Source organism: Myotis daubentonii, chromosome 10 (assembly GCF_963259705.1).
Source record: "Myotis daubentonii chromosome 10, mMyoDau2.1, whole genome shotgun sequence".
In the NCBI taxonomy this organism is placed as follows: domain Eukaryota; kingdom Metazoa; phylum Chordata; class Mammalia; order Chiroptera; family Vespertilionidae; genus Myotis; species Myotis daubentonii.
In genome coordinates this window covers 30,816,475-30,830,560 of record NC_081849.1, presented here as the reverse complement: position 1 = coordinate 30,830,560, position 14,086 = coordinate 30,816,475, and the positions used below count along the sequence as shown (strand labels likewise).

Sequence of the window (14,086 nt, the reverse complement as noted above, 5' to 3'; positions counted from 1 at the left end):
CCGAGACAAATGGTTGAACAAACAGCCAGAACGGCTGAGCAATAGCTGGCTAACAAATCAAGAGACCCTATCCTCCCTAACTGAAGATGCCTAAGAGCAGACAGTTTAAATAACCATAGTGAGGGAGGTAGATAACAAAAAACGGTTAGTTCCAGACTAATCCAAGATGGAGGAAAAACTGACCAGAAAATGACCCTAAAGCTCATTATACTATCACTAGAGGCCTGGTGCACAAAAATTTGTGCACTTGGGGGGGGGGGTCCCTCAGTCCGGCCTATGCCCTCTTGCAGTCTGGGACCCCTCAGAGGATGTCCACCTGCTGCCTTAGGCCCGCTCCCTGTGGAATGGGGCCCAAGCTGGCAATCAGACATCCCTCTGGCAGCCCGGCAGCCCTCGGGGGATGTCCACTTGCCAGTGGGGAGCAGGCCTAAGCTACAGTAGGACATCCTTAGTGCTGCTGAGGAGGCGGGAGAGGCTCCCACCATCACCACTGTACTGGCAGCCATCAGCCTGGCTGTGGCTGAGCAGAGCTCCCCCTGTGGGAGCGCACTGACCACCAGGGGGCAGCTCCTGCATTGAGCGTCTGCCCCCTGGTGGTCATTATGTGTCATAGTGACCAGTCATTCCCAGTCGTTCTGCTGTTAGGGTCAATTTGCATATTCCCCTTTTATTATATAGGACTAGGGGTCTGGTGCACGAAATTCGTGCACTGGGTGTGTGTGGGGGAGTGTCCCTCAGCCCAGCCTACCCCCTCTCTCACATACTGGGAGCCCTCAGGTGTTGACCCCCATCACCCTCCAATCTCAGGATCGGCCCCTTGCCCAGGCCCCTCCGATTGCTGGCTCTGCCCCTTGCCCAGGCCTGATGCCTCGGCCAGAGGCGTAGACCCCCATCACCCTCCGATCGCCTGATTGGCCCCTTGCCCAGGCCTGACGCCTCCGCCAGAGGTGTCAGGCTTGGACAGGGGACCCCCATCTCCCCCCAGTCACTGGCTCTGGCCCCCGCCCAGGCCTGAGGCCTCTGGCCCAGGAATCATGCCTGGGCAGGGGACCCCCATCTCCCTCTGATCGCTTGCTCCACCCCCCGCCCAAGCCTGACGCCTCTGACCCAGGCTTCAGGCCTGGGCAAGGGGACCATCATATCCCCCCAGTCCCCGGCTCCGCCCCCCACCCAGGCCTGATGCCTCGGCCAGAGGAGTTGACCCTCATCACCCTCCAATCACCAATCACCGGATCGGCCGCTTGACCAGGCCTGAGGCCTCTGGCAGAGGTGTCAGGCCTGGGAAGGGGACCCCCAGCTCCCCGCGGTTGCAGGCTCCGCCCCTGCCCAAGCCTAATGCCTCTGGCCTAGGCGTCTGGCCCGGGCAGCAGGGACCCGCAGCTGCAGTGGCCCCGCGATCATGGGCTTCGCTTTAGGCCCAGGCAAGGGACCCCTAGCTCCTGGGACTGCCAGCTTCGACCGTGCCCAGCTCCCATCGCTGGCTCCACCCCTACTTCCTGCTATCACTGGCCAGGGCGGAAAAGGCGCCTGATTCTCCGATCATGGCTGGGGGGCCCTGGGGCCACCTTTGCCCTGCCCCCCAGCTCTTAGCTCCCCCCTGGGTTTCCAATCACTGTCAGTGGCAGGGGGCTTCTTCCTGCTTTCCCTTTCGCCTCCCTGCATTGTGCCTACATATGCAAATTAACCGCCATCTTGTTGGCAGTTAACTGCCAATCTTAGTTGGCAGTTAATTTGCATATAGCCCTGATTAGCCAATGAAAAGGGTAGCGTCGTACGCCAATTACCATTTTTCTCTTTTATTAGTGTAGATTATAATGAAAATTGACTCCACAAGTAGAAAGGTAGGGGGCCCAAGGGGGACTAATGTCGTGACACTTAGGCAGCTGACCATATTAGGAACAAGACCCTCCCCCTCCCAACCAGAAGGCGGAGTCAGAATTGGGCGCCACAAAATTTGGAGACAACCCCACCTTGAAAACATATAAAATCCCAAGAACTAACTGACCAGGTGCCCAGTTCACTTGGGAGTTGCCCTGAGTTCACTCATCTGCATACTTTTTGGTTCTTTCATATAGGTGCCTGCACCGTGGACTCTCTTTTTCTCTAACTGAATAAAACTTGCTTTGTTCTCACTCCTACATAACCTATTCTTGAATTTTTTCTTGGGCGAGTCAAGAACCTGGAGGTCACCTGACACAAGAAAGGTCCCCGGATGTGCAAGGGCAGGGCCAGTCTCTGGCACAGAAAGGGTCAGGTAACAACCCAATCTCCTATAGTTTTAGAGGAATAAGGAAAAGATCCCTGTACCTTCACTAGTAGCAGAGAGGCCTGGATGACATGAGTCCTCATTGTTAGGACAAGAATGATGCATGTTGTCTCACATTATCTCAGGGGCTTCCACAGAGATGCCAGCAGTCAAGAACCAATGGCAGCAAGCACGTCTGTGTATGCTGCCATGACCTAGGATGCCCAAGGGCCAGTATCTCGCCCCCGTATGCCATGGCACTATTAAACCCTTGGATCTGCAAATTGGCCCTAAATAGAAGGGAGAATGAATATTGAATTGACTGATTTAAAACCTGAAATGATGATCAAAACCAAAATGGGAAGAAAACCTAAAATAATTAAGAATATGACTAGATTAAGTTTTCTGCCATCAGGAAGATAAAAAGTTCAGTTATTTTTATTTTATTTTTTTACTTTTATGATTCTTTTTATTTACAATTTTTTACATTAATTTTTTTCAATTATAATTTACATTTAATATTATTTGGTATTAGTTTTAGGTGTACAGCATAGTGGTTAGACAATCATATACTTCACTAAGTGTTCCCCTGATATATCCAGTACCCAACTGGCACCATACATAGTTATTCTAAAAAAATGTTTATAGCCTATCCCTGGCCAGGGCGGCACCAAAGTGTTGTGGGCTTGATTTCTAGTCAAGGCATATACCTGGGTTTCACGTTTGATACCTGGCCCCAGTCAGATGAGTGTAGGAGGCAACCAATCGATGTTTCTCTCTCTTTCCCCCTCCCTCCCTCCCTTCACTCTCTCTTTCTAAATATAAATGTATGGGGAAAAATCCTTATTAACAACAACAAATGTTTATAGTCTACTGTACATACTACTTAGGGTTGCACTAAAGGGTTAACTTAGTGAGCTTAAAATACTCAAAGCCCGCACATTCCAAAAAAAGAACTGGCCCTTGACTAACTCATGGGAGATGACCCCTGAACCTTTATCCTACTTGACAAGAATGTTTTTGTATGCTTGGGCTTTGGGCCACACTCCATCAGTTTGACCAGATAGTGTATGGTAGCAATAGCAGGACTTACGACGAATACGAGTTTTTTGTGTACTTGAGGCCCTGGGCCATGCTGTGTCACCTTTACCTTCGGGGGCTGGAGACTGATTGGCTGAGGTCAGTCACATGGGAGCTGCATGCCTATATAACAGACCATCATTTCCAATGCTGGATACTAAGGCTTAGGTGAATTTCCTTGACTGGGAGCACTTTGCAGTGTTGTTACACATTGTGGCTGGGAGAATTAAGTGTTGTTTGTGGAACTCCATTGGGAGAGGAGCTTTGCTCCTGGTTTCCCTGTGCACCTTTCCCCACTGCTGATCCTTTTGGTGTAATAAATGGTAACGGAGGGGAGAAAATTTCTGAATCTTGTGAGTCCTTCTAGCAAATCATTGAAACTAAGTGTGGTCGTGGGGACACCCAACACAGAGGGCATGTCATTTCTCCTACATGGTTGTAATTCCTTTAGGGGAATAATGGACTCTTCTACTCTGTATTATCTTAATATCTTCCAAATTTTATGGAAGCCATAAATCCAGAGCTTGTTTCCTGATGCTTTCGTCTTCTCACCCTCTGCTCCATTCCAAATATTTGCCTCAATTATACTTTTTCCCCCCCTTTAAATATTTAGTTCTTGTGAGCCATCTTCAAAAGAGGAAGGTCCAGGACAGATATTTGCAGGTGACTTTTCTTTTCCCTCACCACCTCTCCTCCCCAGTCATTTTTTTTTCTTTTTGGTAAATAATGTTTTCTGAACATTACATGCAGAGGCAAATAAGTCAAATAAGGGCTGGGGAGTGACAAGAGGAAAGACGTATTTTTCCATGTTTAAAAGACAGGAATAATGAAGTGGGCTGTAAACTAAATATTGGCCATGAGGCTCAGTTCAACTTATCACCTTTATGGACAGAATCAACTTAAGGACTGTAATACCTTTGCAGAGTGTTCTAGGAATATCTAGGGGCAGAGAAAAGCCCCACATTTTGATATTCTGCTTGTTCTGTGGAGGCACTTTTGTTGCATTTTCTTATGAGATTAAGGATTCAGAGGGGGAAAAAGAAGGAAAAACTCAATAAATCAAGAGTGAGTCAATAAGAGGACTGAGAGAAAGTAAAAAGGGTGAGAACAAGGAAGGTAGTGAGGGAACAAAGGAAGGAAAACAGAATAAAAGGAAAAAAGCACCAGTTACTTACACAGATATGTAACATGTAACTAACAAGAGAAGAAGTGTAGTAACTAAGAGCTGGAAGGAGAATGAGTAGATCCATAACACCCTGAGAAAGGGGCAAATAAGGGAGAGATGAACGAGTGAACCAAAGTAGAAATTTGTAAGGACTCAGAAAATGAAGGCATGATTTATTCCTGAGAAATAACCTCTAAAATATGTATGCTAACCCAACCCAACATAAAGCACAGAAACAGCAAGAAGAAATTTGTACAGTGGGGCCTTGACTTACGAGTGTCCCGACTAACGAGTTTTTTGAGATACCAGCTGTCTCTCAGCCGATTTTTTGCATTGAGTTGATAGAGTAATTTGAGTTAACGAGCTCCTTAACGATTTCCGTAACGAGCTCCGGTCGGAACGAATTAAATTCGTAAGTCAAGGCCCCACTGTACTTTTAAAGAAATATTTCACTTTAGGGTAGAATTCATTGTACCCATTTGTGCTTTTGAAAAGTGTCATTCTTTAGGGTTATTATCATTTTTTACACTTAATTTGACTTATATGAAACATCTTAATTTGTTATATAGCTTTTGGCTGCTCTTAGGTCAACCACTATTTTTTGTGATACCTGCTTTTCTGTGCTATATTTTGTTCTGAATGTAGCCCAAGGATGCCTGTCATTGCCTACTTAAGTCCCACCTACACAGAGTTCATTGCTGCAGAGAGCATCTTTTCAGATTCTGTCTGTGTAAACACACTCCATACATACACATCCACACACATATCACATTTGAAATAATTGGATTCACATACATGATTTTAGTAATTCTTTCAACATTGCTATGGACTGAATTGTGTCCCCCTTCAAATGAACATGCAGCTGCATTTGGAGATAGGGACTTTAGGAGTTAATTAAGATTAAATAAGGTCATAAAGATGGAGCCCAGTCCTGACCGGTTTGGCTCAGTGGATAGAACGAGCGCCGGCCTGCGGACTGAAGGGTCCTGGGTTCGATTCCAGTCAAGGGCATGTACCTTGGTTGCAGGCACATCCCGGGGGGCGGGGGGGTGCAGGAGGAAGCTGATCGATGTTTCTCTCTCATCGATGTTTCTAACTCTCTATTCCTCTCTGTAAAAAGTCAATAAAATATATTTTAAAAAAAGATGGAGCCCTAGTTGGGCAGGATTGGTGACCTTATAAAATTAGAGAGACCTGAGCACATTCTCAATCTCTTTCTCTCCACCACCTCACCGCCCCACCTCCCCAAATTTATGCACCAAGGAAAGGCCGTGTGAACAGCTACCAAAGTGGTCATCTGCAAGCCAGGAATAGAGAGCTCTCACCAGAAACTGACTTGGCTGGAACCTTGACCTTGGACTTCCCAGCCTCTTTTTCAACTGTGAGAAATAAATTTCTGTTAAGCCATACAATCGGTATAATTTCATTATAGGAACTCAGGCACAGGCACACTATGAAACCCAGCAATACAGGTAGACATTTATAGATTTATAAAATCACTTTTAATGGTTGCCTATGATTCATTATAATAAAATTTATTGGTGGGGGGAACTATATTAACACACATTTAAATTTATGATAGTCACGCTATGAGCTAACCTGCTAAGACAATTCCCATGACTCAAACAATATCAAATCTATTTCTCTTTTCTAGAAATGAGTGTGACTGAAGGTCTGCTTCTCAGTCATTCAACGTAACAGGCTCCTTCTAGCATATTACTCTGCCATATCTTAGAAATGTTTGTTTTTTTCCACACTGGCTGGCGTGACTCAGAGGTTTCAGATGGGCCTGAGCACCAGAGGGTCTCGGGTCCTATTCCCCTTCAAGGGCACATACCTGGTTTGCAGGTTCCATTCCCAGCCCCAAGTCAATGTTTCTCTCTCCTCCCCCTCTCTCTCCCTCTGTTCCTCTCACCCACCTGCTTCCACATGGAAAAAATAGCCTCAATCCTCCGGTAAGGATTTAAAATTATTATTTTTTTAATGTTGATTTTTTTTCTACATGGCCAGATCTGGCCCACAAACACCATGTTTTCACTCAGGAAAAGAGAGAAACTGGCAATTTTCATCAAGTAATGCAAAAGTTGAACACTCATTTCCATTGGCAGGGCCATATTTAGTTTTCAGGGAAGCCAGGAGATGTTCTCTTTAGTGAAGTAGTCATGTATCCTTCTAAAACTCCTTGAGACTGGAGATTCTATTAGAAAAAGGATAAGTGGAGATTGGATGGGGCAGTGGGGGTGGAATATAGTAATCTGACATATGATTGTTGTTTAGCATTTATCATTGTGACCCTAGATTACATTCCTAGAATTGGACTTCTTAGAGCAAGGATTGCACAATTAATATCCTCATATTTATTGCTACACTGCCCTTTAGAAATAATTATATTACACTCCCACCAATGTTGTATGTGAATGGCAATTTCCCTACATCTTTGCCATTATTCTGGTTAATCTTTGCTAGTCCAAATGTTCTAAAAAAGGTAACTCATTATTTACTTTATTTTTATTTCTTTGATTAACGCTGCGACAGAACATCTCTTCATATACTAGTATTTAGGAGCATTTGCATCTTTTTCATTTGTGATGGCCTGATCACGGTCTTGGCCTATTTTCCTGTTGGGTACTCATCTTTTTTCTTACTGATTTGAAAAGGACCATTGTTTATTACACACCCTATGTTGCAAAGATTTTTTCCTATGTGTCATTTGTCTTTTAATATTGGGGATTTACTTTTTCTGCTAGACAAAAGTATTCATTTATTATGCAGTCAAATTTTATCATTTTTCTTATGGCTTTTGATTTTGTGGCATATTCAGAAATGGCTTCCATCTAAAGGTGATACAAGTATTCACCCATATTATTTTCTAAGGTATACTTTTTAATAAGTAACACATTCATGTTGTTTAAAAATAAAAATAGCTCTGGCCAGTGTGGCTCAGTTGGTTGGAACATCATCCCATACACCAAAGGTCATGGGTTCAATCCCTAATGTTTCTCTCTCTCTCTCTCTCTCTCTCTCTCTCTCTCCCTTTCCCTCTCCCTTTCTCTTTCTCTCAAAAATCAATAAAGGAGAAAACAAAAACAAGAGGAAAAAAAGAAAACAATCAATAAAGGCATGTCTGTGAGTGAGGATAAGAATAAATAAATAAATAAATAAATAAATAAATAAAATAAGAAAACTACACAGTGAAAAATCTTGCTACTACCCCTGTCTTCTTCCATCTCTATTACCCCATGACCCTCCTCTTCTTCTAGAAAATCTACTGTAAACTCATATGAGAATGAGAATAAAAAGGGGCAAATGACATATTAGTATATTTTTAAAATAATTTTGACCTCATGGATCCCCTGAAAGGGTATCAGAGACATTTAGAGGTTCCCAGAGTATATTTTGGGAATTACTGTGCCAGCCTACTAGCAGGTAGAAGACTTTTCATAAAAACTAGATGAACAGATTAATTTATTAACTAATTATATACTTATTTAGAGATTTATGATTTTTACAACCCTGCCCATGAGACAGTTTCATAGTATTAATTATTTATAAATTAAGCAAATATAGAAGTTTGGAATAAAGTATATTGGTTCCCAAATCTACTCTACCCAGCTCTAATTCTCCTCCTCATGGAAACCATGGTAGCAGTTTATTATATATACTTCTCTCCGTGTGTGTGTACATGTATATACAGAAGAATACATATTTATATACACATGTGTATTGGGGCTTTAGGTATGCCCCCCCCCCCACACACACACACACACAAACACATATAAATAGGTGTGGAGAGCAGCTACAGTGTTTGGACAGGGTCAAGCCTTGGACTAATGAGAGGGCACAGTCTTCTCATGGCTACGTGCAAGTCCCAGCTTGGAGGGCAGAGCCCTCCCAGCACAATTATAGCCAATAGCTACAGTTAGTTGTAAGCTTGAACCTATGGTCCGAACACGTGGCCACGTGCCTGAGTGATGTGGGCTTGATAGAGTTCAGGTGCATGTAGTTGAGTAGGATCAAAACCCATGAGAATGTTGTAAACATATTGACCATGCCCTTACTTTGCCTCATGGAATCTGGCTATAAAATAAAGACACGGCTTGTAGTCCGTGGCACTGTCTCTCTCCATCCAAGAGGGCAGTGTCCCACCAAGACCCAGCTTTCTTCTCTTGTCTGTCTTTTCTCAATCCTTCACTGCCCTCACTTAGGCTCACGGAACCTGGCTGAGCTGGTGAGGCACATAGGCGCCCAATGTGGGGCTCAGTATGCCATGGCCATGCCAGCCCGCCACAAATAGGATTGTGCTAGATAGATATATTTCTGTATTGTGTTCTTTTTATTTTACAGTCCAAAGATCTCCTTATATTTTTACACATACACATATTTCATTCTTTTTAACAGCCATCGAATACAGTAACAACTCTGTGACATGGACATTTTCTTATTTTGAGGGAGAAGGGGAGTAAACCAAATTATTCTTGTTTTCATGTGGATGACCAGTGGTACCAACTTCATTCATTAAATGGTACTCCATTTCCTCCTAGTTTGAAATACCACCTATATCTTACATCAGATTTCCATATATGCATAGGTCTGCTCCACATACTATTTCATTAATTGATTTGTTATTTCTGGATGCGATTTTAATTTCCATATCTTTATAATATGTATTGCTATCTTAGAGGGTAAGTCCACCCTTCCTCTAATTTCTCTTTTAAAATTATTTTGACTGTTCTTGTATGTTTACTATTCCATATACCTTATTTCCACAAGAAAATAAAGTATCTTTATTATTGGTAGATCTTCCCTTCCCCCAACTGGTGGGCGGAGTATGACATAACCTGCAACCCAGGAATACCTGAGTGACTAACCAGGTACCTTATATGGACTATACATTGGACCACCAATCCACACCTGCCAAATACCCTAAGCCCTGTCCTATATAGACCATACAGTAAGCCACCAATCAGTGTGCGCCGAGTACACTAAGCCCCCACCCCTTCCCATTCCGCCCCTCAAAAGGCGTGCCCACCCCTGCATGTGCTGCTGTCCTCCCCTTGCAAGACGGCCCAGCAGGTCCTTCTCCTCTAATAAAGCCTGTAGTCCTGGTTTTCGGCCTCTGTCTGATTTTTCACCTTATGTCCTTAGTCTGTGTCATGACCATTAATTCTACTTTTTGTTTATACCTCTATTTTTCTCAGTCTTATTTTTATCATAGTTAATTGTATAATAATTGTATTTCTTTCCCCAGTGAAGTGTGGGTTTACCAGGGACAGTGTTTGTGTTCACTGCTCTTTGTCATCTGGTGCCAAGAATACAGCCCAGAACCTTGGGATGACATGAAGGGGAGAGAAAAAGTTGATTTTGGTGAGAAAGAGGGTGAGCTATATTAAGACAGGGCTCCACTTTTTAGCTGGAACCACTATCTTCCAGTAATTCATCAAAATGACTAACACAAAGGGAAAGAGGAGAGGTACCCGCTATATGTTCTTTAGGCCTTTTAGAAAACATGGAGTTGTTTCTTTGGCCACATATTTGCGAATCTACAAGAAAGGTGATATTGTAGATATCAAGGGAATGGGCACTGCTCAAAAAGGAATGCTCTACAGTGTTACCACGGCAAAACTGGAAGAGTCTACAGTGTCACCCAGCATGGGGTGGGCATTGTTGTAAACAAACAAGTTACAGGCCAGCTTCTTCCCAAGAGAATTAATGTACAGACTGAGCATATTAAGCACTCTAAGAGCCCAGATAGCTTCCTGAAACGTGTGAAGGAAAATGATCACAAAAAGAAGGAAACCAAAGAGAAATTGCCTGGGTTCAACGGAAGCATCTGCCTCCTCCACTCAGAGAAACACACTTTGTGAGAACCAATGGAAAGGAGGCTGAGCTGCTGGAACCAGTTCCCTAGAATTCATGGCATGGTAAGTGTTCAAAAACACGAAAGACCTCTAGCCCTGGCTGGGGAGCACAGTTGGATTGTCCTGATACACCAAGGTTGTGAGTTCGATACTCAGAGCACATAAAAATCAACCAATGAATGCATAAATTAGTGGAAACAAAATTGATGTTTTTCTCACTCTCTCCCTTCCTCTCTCTCTACAATCAAGCAATAAAAATTTGACCAAAATCAAAGACTGTTAAAAAAATGACTGGATGCCAGAATAAGTATTTATTTTATATGTTTTGGTCACTTAAATTATATAAGCAATCATCAGCCTCCTAGGAAAGATTAATTTATACTGAGGCCAGTCATCCCTGCGTTCCAGGAAATCTAATGCAGTTTTGCTTTAGTCATGCAAATACAGAGTGAAGAGCTTTTTGGAATGGAGTTGAGGTCCTCAAGCTAAAGTGCTCTTTGTAATTCTAAAACAGCTGCCTGGATGCTGGGCAGTATCAAGTACCTGAACTTTGTCTTTCCTTAATACTCTCACTTAGAGAAATGTTTGTTTCATAGATTGTGTATGCTCATATTACTTTGTACTCAATATCCTCTTTTAAAGAAAGTTACACACACACACCTTTATCACTAAGTGAAAGCTAAACAGAAAAGTACTTAAAAACAGACAGAGGAATCCCTCTCTCTTAAAGCACATGAAAACACACATAATACAAATGTCAAACATAGCACACAATCAGATTTGTTCTACATGATATTTTTACTAAAAGAGAATTCAAGTGAATTGGTGAGTGGGTCTTTTTCTAAAACCATCATGTCAAAATATTGCCACTTATAGAATATTTAAGTATGCTTTTGAGTGGAAAAAAATTATACTAAAACATAAGTTGTCAGGCCTGGCCAGCCTGGCTCAGTGGTTGAGCATCGACCTATGAATCAAGAGGTGACGGTTTGATTCCTGGTCAGGGCATCTGCCCAGGTTGCTGCTGTGTCCCCAGTGTGAGGCGTGCAGAAGGCAGCCAACCAATGATTCTCTCTAATCATTGATGTTTCTATCTCTCTCTTTCTCTCCCTTCCTCTCTGAAATCAATAAAATCATATTGATTTGAGTTGTAAGAAGAGTGGCATTGTGGTAAAAAATTGTAAATTTTAACTATGGGTTAAGAATGATAAATAAAAAAAGATTTAGCCTGATGTGTTGAAAGTTCATTATGAAATCTCCAATCATTTACTAGTAATAAATGTGAAATGTTCCATCCAAGTCTTAGCTATCACCATTGGGAATGGAATGAAGTGTGCATGCCCATGCTTGGGAATCAAGCAACAGGACAGAAGGGGAGTTTACTTATAACCTCTTAGATCAGAAGGTAATGAGACATCCTAAAAGCTTCTAAAGAAAAAACCAACGAACAGGTCATATATAGTGTACTAAGTGTCAGAACAGAATCAAATTTCTCCAGAGCTACAATGGGAGAAAACCTTCAGAATTACGAGGAAAAATGATTACCAATTGTCAAAATGTTTCTTTATTATTCATTTGAATTTTTAAAAGATAACATTCCCATTATGCTGAACACCTGACACTAATACAAAATCATATTGAATATAAACTGTAATTGAAAAAAAATTTTAAAGTTTAAAGCTGCTACAGATAATTAAAGGAAAAGATAACATTGGTTTATGGCTTTATGATTATAAGTATTCTTGACTCCTCTCCAGTCTAAAAAGTAATCTCTTAGGAACACTGTTTCTTCCTTTTTTTTAATGTTATAATCATAGCAAAGTATACATACTTTAATGCCTCACTGCTTAGAAAGTTGAGGTCTTTCTAGACTAGCCCTGTCCCTCTCATAGCTTCTCCCCAAGAAGAATTTATTCTTCTTTGCAGAACTCCAGTGTCACTTACTTTGTATTATGATTTGTCTCCTCATTAGCTTGTGAGCATCAGAAGCTCAGTTTAATCATCTTACAACACCCACTTGCCCGCACAGGACCTTGAACATGGTAGGTGCTCAGTAGCTATGTGTTGAATGTCGCTACACCTTGAGTAATCTTACATCTTTGACAATCTTTCTAAAAACTTTTCCATTATTTCAGATTGCCTCCCCAACACCACTCCTAATTCAAAGCCAAAGGAGGAAAAGTTGTTTCAAAACCATGATTTTCTATAATTTGTTGCACAGGAAAAAAAAATTTATGTTGAAATCATGAGGTCCAATTACACTTCAATCCCAAAAATATTCCCTTTTTTCATTTAAGTATCAATCATTAAGAGAAATAACCATTTATTACACTGAATTCATTATTCATTGCTCATAAATATTTGAGTTGAATCACTCCAGATGAGATTTGGTAGTAAAATATGAAATTTGAAGTTTTGCTTCCTACTGGAATAGTTGAATTCAGAACTTTTGAAAGCACCAAGTATAGTACTTCTCGCCTGCCCCGCCTCCACCCAAATTGTACAATAAATGAATTCAGTTTTTCCCTTACACTGACAAATATCCATTCCTTAGAAATGGAAATCAATATCCATTTAGCTCCTCTAAAAACCAGTAGTTGCTGCCTCCTATTTCTTTCTTTCCTTCCCCCGACTCCCCCAAATACAAGCAAAAGTTTATTTAGAAAGTCACAGAGATAGAAACGAGCTTTGGAAGAAGTGAGCCAGCTGGGCTGTGTGGGCTCAGGAAACAAGTTACAGAGACAAAAGAAGGGCCTTGGAGCTTAGGAAAAAGAAAGGCAAAGAAAATACACCTGGGGGAAAGAGATGTAAAAGGTGCTGGCCTGCCAGAAAGAGAGAGAGAGAGAAAGAGAGAGAGAGAGAGAGAGAGAGAGAGGAAAGAATGAAGTAGGAAGAGGCACTGGCGCTCTCAAGAGAGAACGAGCCTACTCCTATTTATTTTTATAGAAGCATAATATTATAAAATTATTAGTATATTGACTGCTGACTGGCAGGAGTATAAATCAGTTCAATTTAAATATGTAGCAAAACCTTAATTACATTTGACCCAAAAATCCTACTTCTAGGATTTTATTTAATGAAAACTATCATGAATGAATTTAAAAAATTGCATATGTACAGGTTTTAAAAAATCATAGCAATAGTTATAATAGCCAAAAATGTAGAAACAACCCATAAGCCAGTACTGAATTTGCTTAAATAGTGTTATAACTATGCAATGAAATGCTATGTAGCCATTAAAAATTCTCTTGTCAGGAAAAAAAAAAAGGAAAATGTTTCGTATAAATAGGTGAAAAACTCAATTACAAAAGAATGGAAGAGGAAGTGTTAGAGATGGTCTATGCTTCCTGGGTTTTTGTCTTGCTTATAGGAATGAATTCAAACAAGAGACAGTATTAAGTAGCAGCAAAGCATGCAAGAGTTTAGTTGCAAGAAAAGAAAATACACTCAGATATAGTTTGAGTGAGCAAGTAGCCTAGCTGGTGGAAGGTGAACCAAGTGCCCTGCTTGTTTTGGCATTTGAAATTTTATTCCCTGGAGTTGGGTGGTGCAAAAATACCTTCTCAGGTTTCAAGGCTGCCCCACCCGGATGTTAAGCTATGTTAGACCACATCCTGCAGGAGGTTTCAAGTCTCCCCTTTCTTCACTCGAGTCTGCTAACTTTTGGTTAACTCATATTTGTCATGTCTCCCACATCTTCCCCTTGAACTTAGACATCAATCTGACTCATGTCTGTCC

General features: G+C 41.7%; 1 pseudogene; it reads left to right on the top strand.

Moving 5' to 3' along the window:
• The first annotated feature begins 9,910 nt into the window (after positions 1-9,910).
• Positions 9,911-10,398, top strand: LOC132211433 (large ribosomal subunit protein eL21-like; annotated as a pseudogene).
• Positions 10,399-14,086: the final 3,688 nt, after the last annotated feature.